Source organism: Hemitrygon akajei, unplaced genomic scaffold (assembly GCF_048418815.1).
Source record: "Hemitrygon akajei unplaced genomic scaffold, sHemAka1.3 Scf000220, whole genome shotgun sequence".
In the NCBI taxonomy this organism is placed as follows: domain Eukaryota; kingdom Metazoa; phylum Chordata; class Chondrichthyes; order Myliobatiformes; family Dasyatidae; genus Hemitrygon; species Hemitrygon akajei.
In genome coordinates this window covers 55,442-68,524 of record NW_027332103.1, presented here as the reverse complement: position 1 = coordinate 68,524, position 13,083 = coordinate 55,442, and positions in this window count along the sequence as shown.

Here is a 13,083-nt window from a genome sequence, read left to right as displayed (position 1 = left end):
CCATATCCCAGACAGACCATTTCCCAACTAAATTACTCCCATGTCCCGGCGTGAGGACCATATCCCAGACAGACCATTTCCCAACTAAATTACTCCCACGTGCCGGCGTGAGGACCGTATCCCAGACAGACCATTTCCCAACTAAATTACTCCCACGTGTCGGCGTGAGGACCATATCCCAGACAGACCATTTCCCAACTAAATTACTCCCATGTGCCGGCGTGAGGACCATATCCCAGACAGACCATTTCCCAACTAAATTACTCCCACGTGCCGGCGTGAGGACCGTATCCCAGACAGACCATTTCCCAACTAAATTACTCCCACGTGCCGGCGTGAGGACCTTATCCCAGACAGACCATTTCCCAACTAAATTACTCCCATGTGCCGGCGTGAGGACCGTATCCCAGACAGACCATTTCCCAACTAAATTACGCCCATGTGCCGGCGTGAGGACCATATCCCAGACAGACCATTTCCCAACTAAATGACTCCCATGTGCCGGCGTGAGGACCATATCCCAGACAGACCATTTCCCAACTAAATTACTCCCATGTCCCGGCGTGAGGACCGTATCCCAGACAGACCATTTCCCAACTAAATTACTCCCATGTGCCGGCGTGAGGACCGTATCCCAGACAGATCATTTCCCAACGAAATTACTCCCATGTGCCGGCGTGAGGACCGTATCCCAGACAGACCATTTCCCAACTAAATTACTCCCATGTGCCGGCGTGAGGACCATATCCCAGACAGACCATTTCCCAACTAAATTACTCCCATGTGCCAGCGTGAGGACCGTATCCCAGACAGACCATTTCCCAACTAAATTACTCCCACGTGACGGCGTGTGGACCATATCCCAGACAGACCATTTCCCAACTAAATTACTCCCATGTGCCAGCGTGAGGACCATATCCCAGACAGACCATTTCCCAACTAAATTACTCCCATGTGCCGGCGTGAGGACCGTATCCCAGACAGACCATTTCCCAACTAAATTACTCCCATGTGCCGGCGTGAGGACCGTATCCCAGACAGATCATTTCCCAACTAAATTACTCCCACGTCCCGGCGTGAGGACCATATCCCAGACAGACCATTTCCCAACTAAATTACTCCCATGTGCCGGCGTGAGGACCATATCCCAGACAGACCATTTCCCAACTAAATTACTCCCATGTGCCAGCGTGAGGACCGTATCCCAGACAGACCATTTCCCAACTAAATTACTCCCATGTGCCGGCGTGAGGACCATATCCCAGACAGACCATTTCCCAACTAAATTACTCCCATGTGCCGGCGTGAGGACCGTATCCCAGACAGATCATTTCCCAACTAAATTACTCCCACGTCCCGGCGTGAGGACCATATCCCAGACAGACCATTTCCCAACTAAATTACTCCCATGTGCCGGCGTGAGGACCATATCCCAGACAGACCATTTCCCAACTAAATTACTCCCATGTGCCAGCGTGAGGACCATATCCCAGACAGACCATTTCCCAACTAAATTACTCCCATGTGCCGGCGTGAGGACCGTATCCCAGACAGATCATTTCCCAACTAAATTACTCCCACGTCCCGGCGTGAGGACCATATCCCAGACAGACCATTTCCCAACTAAATTACTCCCACGTCCCGGCGTGAGGACCATATCCCAGACAGACCATTTCCCAACTAAATTACTCCCATGTGCCGGCGTGAGGACCATATCCCAGACAGACCATTTCCCAACTAAATTACTCCCATGTCCCGGCGTGAGGACCGTATCCCAGACAGACCATTTCCCAACTAAATTACTCCCATGTGCCGGCGTGAGGACCGTATCCCAGACAGATCATTTCCCAACGAAATTACTCCCATGTGCCGGCGTGAGGACCGTATCCCAGACAGACCATTTCCCAACTAAATTACTCCCATGTGCCGGCGTGAGGACCGTATCCCAGACAGACCATTTCCCAACTAAATTACTCCCATGTGCCGGCGTGAGGACCATATCCCAGACAGATCATTTCCCAACTAAATTACTCCCATGTGCCGGCGTGAGGACCGTATCCCAGACAGATCATTTCCCAACTAAATTACTCTCACGTCCCGGCGTGAGGACCATATCCCAGACAGACCATTTCCCAACTAAATTACTCCCATGTGCCGGCGTGAGGACCATATCCCAGACAGACCATTTCCCAACTAAATTACTCCCATGTGCCAGCGTGAGGACCGTATCCCAGACAGACCATTTCCCAACTAAATTACTCCCACGTGACGGCGTGTGGACCATATCCCAGACAGACCATTTCCCAACTAAATTACTCCCATGTGCCAGCGTGAGGACCATATCCCAGACAGACCATTTCCCAACTAAATTACTCCCATGTGCCAGCGTGAGGACCATATCCCAGACAGACCATTTCCCAACTAAATTACTCCCATGTGCCGGCGTGAGGACCGTATCCCAGACAGATCATTTCCCAACTAAATTACTCCCACGTCCCGGCGTGAGGACCATATCCCAGACAGACCATTTCCCAACTAAATTACTCCCATGTGCCGGCGTGAGGACCATATCCCAGACAGACCATTTCCCAACTAAATTACTCCCAGACAAGACGGCACTGAGCTGTGGTGTCCATCGAAGTCACGGCTCAGATATAGTCATGCTTTCTGAAGTTCATAGACACTATCGGATCCTGCTCCCTGTTCAAAGGCCAGCGACATGGACGTGTTACAAATCCGTGATCTGAGATCCGGCATAAACATCACCAAGCATCTCACGTGGTCTGTACATACCAGCTGTGTGGTGGAAAAGCACAATAGTGCCTCTTTCACCTCAGACGGTTGAAGAAGTTTGGTATGGGCCCCCAAATCAACTGGGAGCATCCTGACTGGCTGCATCACTGCCTGGTATGGGAACTGTACTTCCCTCAATCGCAGGACTCTGTAGAGAGTGGTGCGGACAGCCCAGCACATCTGTAGATGTAAACTTCCCACTATTCAGGACATTTACAGTGACAGGTGTGTAAAAAGGGCCTGAAGGATCATTGGGGACCTGTGTCACCCCAACTACAAACTGTTCCAGCTGCTACCATCCGGGAAATGGTACCACAGCATAAAAGCCAGGATCACCAGGCTCCGGGACAGTCTCTTCCACCAGGCCACCAGACTGATTAATTCATGCTGATGCAACTGTATTTGTATGCTATATTCACTGTCCTGTTCTACATACAGGTGTCCCCCTTTTACAAAGGTAGACTGCTCCTATGAGACCTTTCTTTTGCCAGAATGGCGTAAATCGAAGAACCATTAATTATATGGGAAATTCTTTGTAAAATCAAAAGTCCTCTTTCTAATGTGAAATCAGGTTACTAATGTAGATCTTTTGTAAAAGTGTAGCGTAAAACGAATATTCGTAAAGTGGAGGACACCTGTATTATTTATTACAAATTACTATATATTGCACTTTGCCCCTTCAGACAGAGACATAACATAAAGATTTTTACTCCTCATTTACGTGAAGGATGTAAGAAATAAAATCAATTCAATTCTCCATCTCCCTCCAAAGTCTATCTCTACCTCCATCTCCCCTCTGACTTTCACAAACTCCTTCTCCCCTCAGTCTCTCCCTACTTCCCTCACACCTCGATCTCATCGTCTCCCCTCTCTCGCTGCCTGCTTCTCCCCTCGGACTGCCCCAAGCTACCCATCCCCTTAGTCTCTGTGTACATCCCTCTTCCCTCGGTCTCAAACTAACCTCATCTCCATCCCTACTTCCCTCACCCTTTGGTGTCCCCCTCCCTCTACCCTCGGTCTCACCCCAACACCCCCTACCCTTGGTCTCTCCTCATGTTCTCCCCTCAGACTACCTTATTGAGGCCTCAGCCTCTCCCTACCTGCCTCTCCCCTCAGACTCGCTGTACCTCCCTCTCCCCTCGGACTCTCCCCACATCAGTACATCCTCACTCTGCCTCCCTTCGATTTCTTCCTACCACCATCGCCTCTGTTCTCTCCCGACCTTCCGCTCCCCTTGTCTCTCACTATCACTGTCCTTCTTGGTCTTAACCTACCTTCATTCCCGAGTCGCTCCCTACCTCCCTGTCCACTCACACTCCCTACTACCGTGTACCCTCACTCTCACCCCAATTCCCTTTCTCCTTGGTGTCCTCCTTCCATAGTCACACCGCAACTCACTGCCGCCTCGGTCTCTCTCTACTCTCGCCACCTCATCTCTCCCTCGCACTCTCGTCGCATTGCCCTCTCCCCTCGGACCCCCGCCACTTCGTGCTCTCCCCTCCAACTCTCACTGCTTCGCGCTCTCCCCTCGGAGTTGCCACCTCGCTCTCTCCACTCGGACTCTCCCCGCCTCGCGCTCTGCCTCGGACCGTCACCATCTCCTGCTCTCCCTTCGGACCCTCGCCGCCTAATGCTCTCCACATGGACCCTTGCGCTCTCCCCTTGGACTCGCCGCCTTGACACCTCGCCCTCTCCCCTACGAGTCTCACTGCCTCGTGCTCTCCCCTCGGACCCTCACTGCCTCGTGCTCTCCCCTCAGACTCTCGCCACCTCGCCTACCTTCCACTCCCCTCGGCCTTTCCTCTCCCAATCCCCTCGGCCTCTCCCTATCTCACACAACCCTCGGCCTCTCCCTATCTGCCTCACCCCTCGGGAGCTATCTGTCACCCACTTCCCTCAGCCTCTCCCTGTCTCTCCCTCCCCTCGGACTCTCGCAGTCTCCTCTTTCCCTCGGCTTCCCCTCCCTTCAGCTTCGTGTCTCTGCTTCCCCTCAGCCTTCCCATCTCCCCATCTCCATATCCCTTCCCTTTTGGCATCTCCGTCTCCCACTGCCCTCGGCATCTCCCTGTCTCGCCGTACTCTCAGCCCTTCCCTGTCTTTCCATCCCCTTGGCCACTCTCTGTCTCCCATTCACCTCAGGATCTTTCTAACTGAAATCCCCTTGGCCTCTCCCCTACCTCCCATTCCCCTCGTCCTCTCCTTCTCTCTCACAACTCAGCCTCTCCCTGTCACCCTCACCCCTCGGGCTTTCACTGTCTCTCCCTCCCCTTGGCCTCACCTCCTCTCAGACTCTCACTCTCCCCTCTCCTCGGCCTATAATTGTCTCCCCATTCCCTCAGCCTCTCCCTATCTTCCTCTTCCCTCGGTCTCCCTCCATCTCCCTCTCCACTTGATACGTCACTCCCCTCTCTCTCACCACTACTTCCTCCATTTCCTGTCAGCCTCACGCTCCCTCACTCCAGGGGATGGGTAGACTCTCTCCCGGCAGCTGACACAGCATTGTGGGCCGAAGGGCCTGTGCTGTGCTGTACTGTTCTGTGTTCTATGATCTCTGTCACAGGTCAGACTGGGCAGTTTCATTCTGACCCCGGTGTTAAGGGGGAAACGGGAAAGGTGATCACAGACCACGGGTAGGGCAGCCGACTGGAAAACTCAGCCCGTGGTGTGTGTTGGTGACTCAGGACGTCCCAGAATTTCCCCACAACTACCACACTGCTGTGTCACTGGGGAACGGTGACCCACCTGTACAGTACACAGCGTTACTCCAATATGAGGGTGTCGGCCGCAGCCGATACACAAAGTAACCGGAACAGTTTTTCACCCTGATCCCCCGGCTCCAGTAACAGGTGTTTTTACCCACAGTGAAGCAGACGGTCCTGGTCACCTCCCCCTCTCCCACGTTGGGATGGGGACCTGGAATGAGATTTATAAACACTGTAAAATGTACCCGTTCCCACAGTACCCGGTACGTCTTCGGACAGTGGGAGGAAACCGGAGAACCGGGGGAAAACCCATGTATTCCATGGGGAGGACGGACAGAAACTCCTTACAGATGACACTGGAATTGAACTCTGAACTCCGTCACCCCGAGCTATAATAGTGACACACTAACCACTACGTTACCATGGCAACCATTAATTTATCCCACTAGTTGGCGAACGATGATGTCTGCAGACTCCCCCAACTCCCTGGAGATTGCCCCACCACTGAAATGAGTCTAGGGTTGTTGAAACTCCTCCGGGTCGTATCCAGAATGGGGTCAGTGGGCAGATCAGTTCTGTAACCCAACTCCAGGAAGTTGTCACTCCTCCACCGGACTCCATGACGATACAGGACCGTAGAGCGGTCTCAGTGACTGTGGGGAGACCTCTCAGGGAGATGGGGTTCTGTGTCCATACTAGGGCCCTCTGAAGTGATCCGGGTTGTTATTGTGACCTTCCCCAAAAATAACCGAGCCCCTCTGATGCAAACACTGACCCTACCGTTTAACCAGCCTGGTTTCTCCCCGGAGCAGTGACCCTCTGGAATGACCGTCTCGGGAATCTTCCATCCTCCAGAACTGAAACAACAATCAGAGAGTCAGTCCCTGATCTGAGGGAGTTTATTCACTTAGAGAGACATGGGAAATTACACTCACCCTGTCTGTACCCTGTCTCTGGTCAATAACACCCCAATCCTGGGAATTCCCTATCTTTTGTACCTCCCCCTTGTCTCTACCCCGAGAGTGTGGGATCTCCCCTCTCCCTGTATTTACTCCCCATCTCAGTGTAGTCACTGATGATCCCAGTCTCCCTGCATTTCCCATTCACACACCCCTTGTTCCCCTGTTTACATTCCCCTTCTGTGTCCAGTTTCTCAGTGATTATCTCCTCACTTTACCTGTCAAATCTGTACCATCCCACTTGCAGATTTTTGTCATCCATCAATTGTCCACCAGTACACTTTGTGTAGTAACAATCCGTGCTCCTCCAGGACTGATCCAGGACGGTGTGGGTTACACACGGATCACCGAGTGCGGAGTCTGTGACTGTGGAACAGGACGATGTTCAGTGTGAATGTACAGATCACGTTCCCCATCCTCTTCCTCTGCCAACCACAACCCCCATCTTGAACAAAATGTGGGGGGAGGGGAGGGAGGCTAGCTGAAAGGTGATAGGTGAACCCAAGTGGTTGGGAAATTCAAAGGCTGGAGAAGAAAGAATCTGATCGGAGAGGAGATTGGACAATAGGGGAAATGGCAGGAGGAGGGGACCCGGGGGAAGTAATAGTTTGGTGCTGAGAAGTAAAAGGTCACATTGGGGAATAGACGAAGGGGGAGGAGAATTTTGTTCACCGGAAGGATAAATCGATATTTGTACCATTAGGTTGGAGACTACACAGAAGGAATATAAGGTGTTGCTCCTCGACTTTCAGAGGATTCATCTTGGCACAAGACGTGTATAGATCAACGACAGTGGAAAGGGATTGGGAATCGGTATTCAAATATTTGGCCTTCGGGAAATCCTGTTTATGGTGGATGGTGTGGAGGTGCTCGAGAAGCAGTCCCCCAGTTTACGATGAGTCTCTCCAATGGAGAGGAGGCCACTGGGAACAATAGACAGTCCCAGCAGATTTGGTGAAGTGTTTGCAGCCCTCAGTGGAGGTGAGGGAGGAGGTGAATGGGCAGGTGCAGGGATAAGTGCCTGGAGGGAGATTAGTGGGGAGGGACATATGGACAAGGGAATCGTGGAGAGAGCGATCCCTGCAGACAGCGGTGGGCAGGGGGAGGAAAGGATATGTTTAGCAGTCGGGTATCTGTGGAGGTTGAGGATATTATGAAGGATAATGCACTGGAGTGGAGGCTGAATTGCTGGTAGGTGAGGACGAGTGACTTGGGAAGATGGAGTGAGTGGAGATGTATGGGAAATGTAGGAGATCCGGGTGAAGGAAACATAAATAGTAGAGGGAGGGAGGGAAACCCCATTTTTTTAAAGCAGGAGGACATCTCTGATACCCTGGAATGGAAACCACATCCTGAGAACAGACGTGGTGGAGGCACATCTTGTGCCAAGGTGAGGCCACCCTCAAGGTGGAGGAGCAAAACCTCATATTCCATCTGGGTACCCTCCAACCTGATGGTATGAATATCGATTTCACTGTCCGGTGAACAAAATTTACTCCACTCCCTTCCTATATTCCCATTCTGATCTTTTACTTCTCACCTGCTTTAAACTTCCCCTTGGGTCTCCTCCTCTTTCCGTTTCTCCAATTGTATTCACTCTCCTCTCCTATCAGTTTCTTTCTTCTCCAGCCCTTGACCTTCCCACCCACCTGGCTTCACCTGTCACCTTCCAGCTAACCACTCTAACCCCAACCCCCCAACCTTTGTTCAGGCATCTTCACCCTGCCCTCTCAGTCCTAAAGAGGGGTCTTGGCCCAAATTATCAACTAACTATTCATTTCCATAGATGCTGCCTGACCTGCTGAGTTTCCCCAGCATTGTGTGTGTGTGTGTTGCTACATATTACTATATAATACCCTGAGATTCAGTTTCTTCCCGGCATTCACAGTGGAACAAAGAAATACAATAGAATCAATGAAAAACTACACACAAACAAAGACTGACAAGCAACAAATGTGCAATAGAAATCAACAAAGACAGTATCCATCAGTCAGGACCCCACCACCCAGGACATGCCCTCTTCCTATTACCACCATCAGAGAGGAATGACAGGAGCCTGAAGACACACACTCAACATTTCAGGAACAGTTTCTACCCCACCACCATCAGATTTCTGAACGGACAGTGAACCCGTGAACATTACCTCACTATTTTTGCTCTCTGTCTACACTACATATTTATTTTCTATATATTTGTTATTGTAACTTGTGTATTGCACTGTACTGCTGCTGCAAAACAACAAAATTCATGACATTTGTCAGTGATAATAAACCTGATTCTGTGTTCTAGTACATGGAACATAGAACAGTACAGCACAGGAACAGGCCCTTCGGCCCACAATGTCGTGATGTACCAGCTAAAAAAACAAATCAAGCAGACCCAAGCATTAATCCTTTGAGATGTTCCTACAACCGATGATCTCCTCGAAGGACTCTTTATCTTGTTATTTTATAAGGAGGGTGTGGAGAGGATGTTTCCTCTGGTGGGGGTATCCAGAACTCGTGGTCACAGCTCGTGACGCGTTAGAACAGAGGTAAAGAGAAATATCCTTAGCCAGAGAGTAGTAAACCTGTGGAGTGCTCTACCACAGATTACAGTGGAGGCCAAGTCCATGTGTATATCTTTAGGTGGAAGTTGATCGGTCGGGGCATCAAAGGATACGGTGAGAAGGCAGGTGTACGGGGTTGAGTGGGATCCAGAATCAACCATGATGTAATGGCGGAGCACACTCAATGTTTGAATGGCCTAATTTCTGCTCCTATGTCTTGTGGTCTTATGTTTTCATTATTTATTGCTGTTAATTTATATTTCCATTTGCACAGTAGTTGCTTTCTGCACACTTCTTGATCTTTCATTGATCCTGTTATAGTTACTATTCTATCGATTTGCTGAGTCTACCCACAGGAAAATGAATCTTAGAGTTGTGTATGGTGATATATGAACTCTGATAATAAAATTTACTTTGACTTAATTTAAACATTTCCCTCCTACCTACACAATGACCCTATCACTCCATGTTCCTCATATCCATGTGCTTATTTAAACGTCTCTTAAAAGCCTTTAATGTATTTACCTCTACCACCAGACCAGGCAGTGTATTTCAGGTGTCCACCACTCTCTGAGTAAAAACTTACCCCTCATATCCCCTTTGCACCTACCCCTTTTAACCATCAATACATGCCTTCTGGTATGAGACATTTCAACCCTGGGAAGCAGATACTCTCTGTCCACCCTATCTATACCTTTAATAATCTTATAAACCTCTATCTGATCTCCCCTCAGCCTCCGATGCTCCAGAGAAAACAAACCAAGTTTATCCTGCCTCTCAATATAGCACATGCCCTCTAAACCAGGCAGCATCCTGGTAAACCTCTCCTGCACTCTCTCCAAAGCCTCAACATCCTTTCGATAGTGAGGTGACTGAACTGTATGCAATACTCCAATCGTGGCCTATTCAGAGTTTTATAAATTTGCAACACAACCTCTTGATGTTGGAACTCAATGCCTCGACGAACAACATCAGCATTCCATAAGCCTTCCGAACCACCTTATTGAACTCTGAGCCACTCTCAAGGAGTTCTGAACTTGGATCGCAAGATCTCTCTGCTCAACAACACGATTAACAATCTTGCCCTTAACATGCAAAACTTTGATTAGTAACTTTCTGTAATCTATTGTTGTGGCGATCCACTTCCCAGCGCACTCGAACCGGCTCACAAAGTGGCGCGGGCCGGTTCCAAGCCTGCTTCACCAGCAAGGGGAAAAGCCGGCGCGCGGGACGGGAATGTGAATATGCGCCCCCTACAGCATTCCCGCCCGGGGAGGGAGGAAACGGGAAGGCTTGAAAGCGAGGCCGCGAAGTTTGGATAAATCTCTTTTGCAACTGCAGCTCAGCGACTCCGTGTGGTTTACTGCGGCGCTGCGTGTAGCACACCGCTACATTGTGTTCTTTTATCCCCATTAATTGTAGTGAAGACATATATTGCTCTTGCTCCTCGACACAGGCAATAAATAAAACCTACTGTCACTGATTAAGTGGACTCTCAAGTTCAAGGTTATCATCATTCAATCATAAACACATATTCTGCCAAACAAACAACGTTCCTCCGGACGAAGTTGCACAAGACAGTACAACACAGTACATGTAACTCACAACAGGAACATCGAGTAACATTACCACAAATAAATTAACAAATTATAAAACATATTCCAGAAGACTGACATTTAGCATAAGGTGCATTTCAAAGTTCAGAGTAAATTTATTATCAAAGAACAGATACGTCACCATATACAACCCTGAGATTGATTTTCTTGTGGGCATACTCAATAAATCTATAGAATAATAACCACAATCACAGACAATCGGTTCACCTGTCCTTTGTGAGGCCGGGAGGAGTCAGTGTACAATGTTTACATGAAGTGTGAGAGGTTGCAGCCCCTGTTTGAGTATCTGAAGGGGCTGCTGCTCACGTTTTGGTTGTACTTCAGCCCTGTGCTCCTGATATATGGTCACCCAGTATGGAGGGGGTTGGGTCGCTCAGAGAATCTACTGGTGGGCTTGTTCCTGGACCTGGCCAAGATGGCCATTCGTGGGTCCAGGCAGTCAAGGGCTCTGCCCGAGCTGAATGCCTGTCCCTCTTCTGGGGTTACCATCATGTAGAGATGGAGCATGCGATCACTATGGGTACAGGGGGATTTCTTGCGACGGTGGGTTCTCCAGGGAATTGTGTGTTTTGTGGTTAGGAATAACCATATTTTAATTTGAAATCGTGAACAATCTTGCAAATCATTGATACTGTATTTGTATTTCGTGAGTGAATAAAATTTTATAGTTTTGTAAAAACAAAATGGGATCAATGCTCTTTAAAGGCCTTTGTCACCAGGCTGTCTGCACTCTGTCTACGATTCATTCTTGCCTGGACATTAATTAACCCTTGCCTTGCCATGACTTCCCCTTGCTGATGGAATTTACTTACCCAGCAAAGCCAGAACCAGCAACGGGACCCTCATCTTCCTGGCTAAAAGGGGGAAAAAACATAATTTAATTTTCTCATTAATGAATTTCTACATTTCTTATTATAATCTATAGTATATTTTATTCATTGCACTGCATCCGTAAAGCAACACATCTCAGGACATAGGTCAGTGATAACACACCTGATGCTGAACGTAATTTAAATCAGAGAAAAATGAGCCAGTGGGGTATGGACCAGAGTGCAAACTGGGGCAATAACTGAGGATCCATCGACAGTGGGTGTGATACACCACGTTCTCACTGGGATGCGACAGAGGTGAGATCTCTCTCTCTCTCTGGGATCTCAGAGACCGCTTGAGTCTATCTGCCCATCCCTCTCACTCGTCCATCTCTCTCTCTCCCTCGTACCCACCACACAGATGTGGGTGAGATCTCCCTCTCTCCTTTCAGAAACTCCACCTGCGTTAATGTCCCTGCATCCATCTAGCCCATTCCCTCTTCAGATCTCTTCTCTCCACCAAACCCTGTCCCCATGCAGACAGCACACACACACACACCCTGACCCTTAATGGAAAATGGTCCATGACACACACCCACACCTCTGACTCTCAATGGGAAACAGCCCGCCGTCTCTCTCTCACACACATAGATTCTGACCCTCAATAGGAAACTGCCCACGACACACACACACACACACCCTGACCCTTATTGGAAAATGGTCCATGACACACACTCACACCTCTGACTCTCAATGGGAAACAGCCTGCCGTCTCTCTCTCACACACATAGATTCTGACCCTCAATAGGAAACTGCCCCCGACCCACACACACACACACACACATACACACACACACACACACACACACACACACACACACACACACACACACGCACGCACACACACACACACACACACACACACACACACACACACACACACACTTTCTCTGAATCTCAATGGGAAACCGCCTCGCGCCCCCCCCCCCACCCACACACACACACCTCTGACTCTCAATGGGGAACAGCCCCACTTCTCTCTCTCACACACACAGATTCTGACCCTCAATAGGAAACTGCCCCCGACACACACACACACACACACACACACACACACACACACACACACACACACACACACACACACACACACACACACACACACACACACACACCTCTGACTCTCAATGGGGAACAGCCCCACTTCTCTCTCTCACACACACAGATTCTGACCCTCAATAGGAAACTGCCCCCGCACACACACACACACACACACACACACACACACACACACACACACTCTGAATCTCAATGGGAAACCCCCTCGCCCCTCCCCACACACACACACACACATCTGTTAACAGAACAGATCACAGATACCTGAGCCTGACCACGGTTTACAGTCTGCGTGAGAGACGGAAGGAGATGGAACTACCTGTATCCTCCTGAGTTCTGGGGTCAGTCCGTGAGTGGTGTCAGCCTTGGCACCGACTACCTTCCACATCGGCTGCTGATGTGAAAAAACACAGGGCTGGGTAACAACGCGGCTGAAGATAAGATATGGGTGAACATGCAAAGTAAGGGAGCTGACATGTATCCCGGCCGCCTAGAATGAAGAGTCCATTGTTCTCATTTTCCAAACTTCCTCAACGGACA